The 6,157-nt window shown below is 37.8% G+C and overlaps 1 pseudogene; it reads left to right on the forward strand.

Annotated features, from left to right (window-relative positions):
* The first annotated feature begins 527 nt into the window (after positions 1-527).
* On the forward strand, positions 528-5,856 carry LOC125085118 (small nuclear ribonucleoprotein G-like; annotated as a pseudogene).
* Positions 5,857-6,157: the final 301 nt, after the last annotated feature.

A 6,157-nucleotide genomic window follows, 5' to 3' on the forward strand; every position in this document is an offset into this window, starting at 1 on the left:
CAGTATTGATGATAAATAAATCATACGAATGTGTTCTTTTATATTTTGAAGACTGAGATGAAGTTCTAAATTTAAAAAAAAAAAATGTCCTTTTAGGAGTCAAAGTTTATAAACTCATACAATGTATTGTTTAAAGAACAGACTTAGGAATCAGGCACTTCTACCTGAGTGAATAATTAAAAGTTTCTAAATCTTAGCTTTCCAATACATGAAATATAAATTACAATAATATCTACCTCACTGTGTTTATATGACATTTCTAAGATTTATTTAGTATAGTACTTGCCACAAATGAACATTCCTTAAAAGTTGGCCACTGTTAAGTATTACTGTTCTCATGAATTATACCAAAGACCAAATAAAGTTCTTTAGTCATAAGTCTTTTAAAACAGTATTTTTTTCTTTTTTTTTTTTTAAGATTTTATTCATTTATTTGACAGAGAGAGAGAGAGAGATCACAAGTAGGTAGAGAGGCAGGCAGAGAGAGAGAGGAAGGGAAGCAGGCTCCCTGCTGAGCAGAGAGCCCGATGCGGGGCTCGATCCCAGGACCCTGGGATCATGACCTGATCCGAAGGCAGAGGCTTAACCCACTGAGCCACCCAGGCACCCCTAAAACAGTATTTTTTAAACCAAAGGATACTACACACTAATTAACTGTCTACATACTGAATCCCATACGTGAGAAAAAAGCTAAACTTACCTAGTTTTGCTGAGGGCTGTCTTGAAGGAGACTTAGAAAGTCATAGTATATGCCTGCTTCTTGAAATCTTAGAGGATGGTGGTCAAATCACATTGTATGGTGTTATTTTTCCTGCATTAAGAATGGAAGTACATGAAGCTTTTAGATGCATGGCAGTAATAGCCATGGCTTAGTATTTTTTGTCCTAAACCAATCAGGAAAACACAATATAAGCCTTTGTTAAAAAGAAGTTGGAATTTTGTCCTTTGAGGAATTTCAAACATCTAGTCTCCATCTCAGACATCTAGTTTGTATCTCAAATAACAAAACGGAAGAATTATTCCAATAAAGATATCTGCTCTGTATGTGCCAATCCATTGTTCAAAGAGCAACATTCTGATATATAGTTTGTTTTTCTTCCAAATGGGTCTCCTGAACAGAGAAACAGTGTCCAGTGCCCCAGGTTAGAGCCACAGTTACAGGTGCTTGTGCTATGTGGGAGTGATGGACAAAGACCACATGTCTCCTCTCTTCTGCTGTCAGTAACTAAAACATCTTGCTCTAAGCATGCATGCTGCAACTGTATCTAACTGCACCTAGCCATTTTCATTGGAATTTGGCTTAATAATCCTCAGTAATGATTTGAGTATGCCTCATAGGGATATTGCTTCTATTCAAGTGGTTTATAAAGTTATTCCTAACAATCACATACACTATTGTTCTGATTAATTTGTACTATATAACAAACTACCTCAAAACTTAGTGACTTAAACAGCAACCACTTTATTTGTCCATGATTTTTGTGGGTCAGGAAATTTAGGTAGGATTTGGTAGGGTGATTCTTTTTTTTTTTTAAGATTTTATTTATTTATTAGACACACAGAGAGAGATCACAAGTAGGCAGAGAGGTAGGCAGAGAGAGTGGGGGGGAAAGCAGGCCCCTTGCTGAGCAGAGAGCCCAATGCAGGGCTCTATCCAAGGACCCTGATATCATGACCTGAGCCGAAGGCAGAGGCTTAACCCACTGAGCCACCCAGGCCCCCCTGGTAGGGTGATTCTTGAGTAGAGTCACTTGGTGGTCAGCCAGAAGCTAGTCTGGCCTAGAGGGTCCAAAACAGGTCTCCTGGCTTGAAGGGAGGGGAACCAGCCCTCCATGTGGTTCCTAAGCAGGGTGGATGGACCTTTTACATAGCTAATGACTTCCCCAGAATGGATGTTTCAAGAGAAGAAGATGGCAAGTAGATGTCTTCTTCTGATCTGGTCATTCAGGGTCACTTCCACCTTATTCCATTGGTAAGAAGTAAGTCACAGGGCCAGTCCAGGTACAGGGAGAGAGTGGATGATTACACAAGACCATGAATCTTGAGAACATGGTTCACTTTTGAGACTAGTCTCTCTGAGAGGAGTCTAAATAAAAACAATTTTTTCAATCTCGATATAATTATAGTAATGCTTCTGTAGCTTTTATAAATTGGCACCTTGGAAACCATCTGGTTGGCCTACCCCTTCATCAGGTTCTGTTGATGCCAATAACCTGTATTGTTCTGCAGCATATGTCTACAGTCTTCTCCGTGGGAATTTAGTTGACATGAGTTCATTTCAAGAGCCAGATTACCATGTGTGAACTGATCAAAAGAATCTAAGTTTACAACACTGAAGCGCAGATCATCAGCTGTACTCCAACTCCCATGAAAATCTAGCTGGAATACACAGCTCGTCCTAGTTCATTACCATATAGCTTAGCTTGCCACCATACTTAAAGTATAACATCCCACCAATTTTATATATCCCTATAATTCAGATCTTATATAATTGTTGTGCAGGGTCTGTGGATTCTACTGTCAGATGATATTTATTATTGAAATAGCCTTCTTCTTGTTCTTCCTCCTCAGGTCTTCCTCCCTGCAGTCTAATCTACTGTAAATCTAGTGATCCTTTAAAGATCCAAAGAAGATCATGATACTTCTCTGCTTGGAGCCCTTCAATGGCTGCTGTTTTTACTTTAGTAAAATCCAAAGTTGTTACAGTGACTTATGAGGCCCTATGTGATCTACAACCCTTTCTTTCTCTTTGTTCTTTTTTTTTTAAGATTTCATTTATTTATTTGACAGAGAGCAAGAGAGTACAAGCCGGGGGAGTGGCAGGCAAAGGGAGAAGGAGAAGCAGGGTCCCTACTAAAGCAGGAAGCCCAATGTGGGGCTTGATCCCAGGATCCTGGGATCATGACTGAGCTGAAGGCAGATGGCAGATGCTTTCCAACTGAGCCACTAGGCACCCCTCTTTCTCTGTGTCCTTACACATTTATTCATTAATTCATTCATTCTGCAAATATTGAGTACCTGCTATGTGCTAGACGTTGTCTCATATGCAGAGGATCCAACAATGAACAAAGGCAGAGAATAATACCCATCTTTATAGAGTATCCTCTCCCCATTTCCCCATTTACGTTGGCCTCCTTGCTGTTCTGGAACATTCCTAGCACAGTTCCATCTCTGGGCCTTTGTGTTTGCCATTCTCTGTTTGAGAATGCTCTTCTTCCAGATATCCATATGGCTCGCTTTCTCATTCATTTAGTTCTTTATGTTCAAATATCACCACCATGGTCTACTTCTTGACCACTCAATAGAAAGAAGTTATTGCCATATCATAGTCCCCCCTCCCTGTTATCTTATTATCACCATATGACAAATTATATATTTAATTTCTTGCTTGTTTATCATCTGGCTTTTTCTATTAGATTGGAAGGTCTTTGAAGGCAGGGCTTATCCGGGTTATTTAGTGTTACAGCCTGTCTGAATCACAGCGGGCTTTCAAAAAGTGCTTGTTGATGGGGCGCCTGGGTGGCTCAGTGGGTTAAGTCTCTCTGCCTTCGGCTCAGGTCATGATCTCAGAGTCCTGGGATCGGGCCCCCGCATCGGGCTATCTGCTCAGCAGGGAGCCTGCTTCCTCCTCTCTCTCTCTGCCTGCCTCTCTGCCTGCTTGTGATCTCTATCTGTCAAATAAATAAATAAAATCTTAAAAAAAAAAGTGCTTGTTGAATGAATTTTTGGATTCAGTCATATGAATTCTGTTAGTAAAAATCAAATAACTCCTCAATAATTATAAGCCCCCTTCTTTTCTGTATTTGTTATTTATCTAGATCATTTAACTGCAATTAGATTGCATTTGGTGATTTGAGCCCTTTCCCTCAAAGTGAAATACATTATAACCTATATTTACCTACAGTGGCATAAAAGGAGAGGCAGCAGAAGCCCTACACTGTAGTTTAACACAACAATTAAAGACCCTACTTGTACTTCATTAAGAGAAAATATATGGGAGAAGTATCTTGAATTATCATCTTTAGATTATCCATATTCTCATATTTGTGCATTATCCTTATTCCTAATTTATAGTGTTAGGCAATGAAGCAGAAAATGTTGGTTTGCTTTAATTAAAAAGCTACTCAAATTAAACCAACACCATTTAAAGACACATTACATTAAATGGACCATCATGTATCCTGTAGTAACTACAACTACACAAATAAAATGGAGAACTGGACAGAATTCTTTTTAATTTTGTCACTGATGAGTCTCAAACTGATTAACTTAGGTATAAAATACCACTTATTTGTAATGCAGAGAATTTGGATAATGCCTTGAAATGCCATGCTGCTTATGTAAACAGATCAATTTCAATCTTTTCTACCCTCAACTTTAAAGTTACATAGGATTTTGAGCTATTTAAACAATATTAACTCAAAAAAGGAAAGAAAAGTAATAATCAATGCTGAGTTGTTCCAGTAGGTCTGAAACGATATAAGCATATAAGCTAAATTATAATCCTTACTCATGAAGGAAATATTGATACCATTGGTACTTTCATATAGGGTTCAGCAGATCAAGGCTGCAGGATAAATCCTGCCTCTCACTTATTTTTGTTCCTCCTGAGAGCTAAGAATGGATTTTACATTCTTAAATGGCTGAAAAATCAAACGGAGAACATTTCATGATATGCGAAAGTTAGATGAAATTTAAATTTCAGTATCCATAAACAAGGTTTCAGAGGAACACAGCCACTGCTGTTTGTTTACGTAGTGTGTAGGCCTGCTTTCCTGTTGGAGTTGAGTAATGTCAAGAGAGATGATTTGGCCCCCAAAGTCTAAAATCTCAAATATCTGGACCTTTTCAGAAAAAGATTGCCGACTCTTGGTACACTGATTTCTCCAATTTTTGTCAGTAAATCATGCATCAGAATTAAGTGGAAAAAAAAAGTGTAGATTCTCTCTCTCTCCTTTAGACATACTTGTCCCCTGGCTCCAGAGCAGTTTCAAGGCTCTAGCCTCTGGGCCTATAAAGCTCTTTGGGGAAGGAAATAGCATCCTAAGGTCTTGGGACTCACTCACTACACATGAACTGTCACATATTTTCCTTGCAGTAAATCAGCTGTGGTATTATTTCCTTGTTCATCATTCCTCACTCATTCTGTGTATTACTGTAAATAACCTCTTCAGAAGCCAGACTCTGGTTCATAATGACAGCACATATTTTTCTCAGGGTTTATTTTGTTTACATCCTTAGAATATCTTTAGTTACACACTTATGTTAATAGGGTAATTTAAATAGGATAATATATAAAGACAAAATCCATAAAGTGATATTACAGATTAAACTACTTACCATGTAGAATAGATTAAGTACCGATATTCATAAGCAAAACTATCACTAGTTTCACATTAATTTAGATTTGAAGAGAAGATGGTGCTCAATCATGAATTATGCCTAGAGAAAGAGGGATTGGGCTCATTTATTGAATAAAACATGGGAAGCCGTATTCCAGTGCATTACACCAGAAGCAAAAATAATTAATCCATATGTGCTGCATCTATCATTCTGTATAGAGTCTCGATAAGAATTTGGGACTTGAATCTTTAAAAAAGAGATGTTCCTGGCCAACTAGACGCCACGAACAAAGCTTACCCTCCCGGGTTGAAAACATTTTTGGGCAAAAAATTATCATTGAGATTAAATGTTGGCAGACATGTCCAAGGAATATTGCAGGGGTTCAATCCGTTTATGAATCTTGTGATAGATGAATCTGTGGAGATGGCAACTGGTGGGCCATAGAATAATAATGGAGTGGTGGTAATATGAGGAAATAGTATCATCATGTTAGAAGCCTTGGAACAAGTATAAACAATAGGTGTGTTCATCAGAAGAAATCAACCGCTTCCACATGTCCCTTCCCCATAGCTCCTGTTCTTCCTACAATATAAAAATCAAGTCATGTGCATTTTCATATTGAACTTTTTTTGTTAAATAAACTTTTCTAATAGCCAAAAGGAAAAAAAAAGAGCTGTTCCTGGATTCCTAGAAAACTACATGAAGCAATCTTTAAATTTCTCTTTTTGGCCCAATTTGATAATGTTGTGACTTATCTATCCTATGAAAATATTTGTAATTTATAATATCATTGTTATTTTCTTCAGAGGTTAAC

This window comes from Lutra lutra, chromosome 1 (genome assembly GCF_902655055.1).
Source record: "Lutra lutra chromosome 1, mLutLut1.2, whole genome shotgun sequence".
Taxonomy (NCBI): domain Eukaryota; kingdom Metazoa; phylum Chordata; class Mammalia; order Carnivora; family Mustelidae; genus Lutra; species Lutra lutra.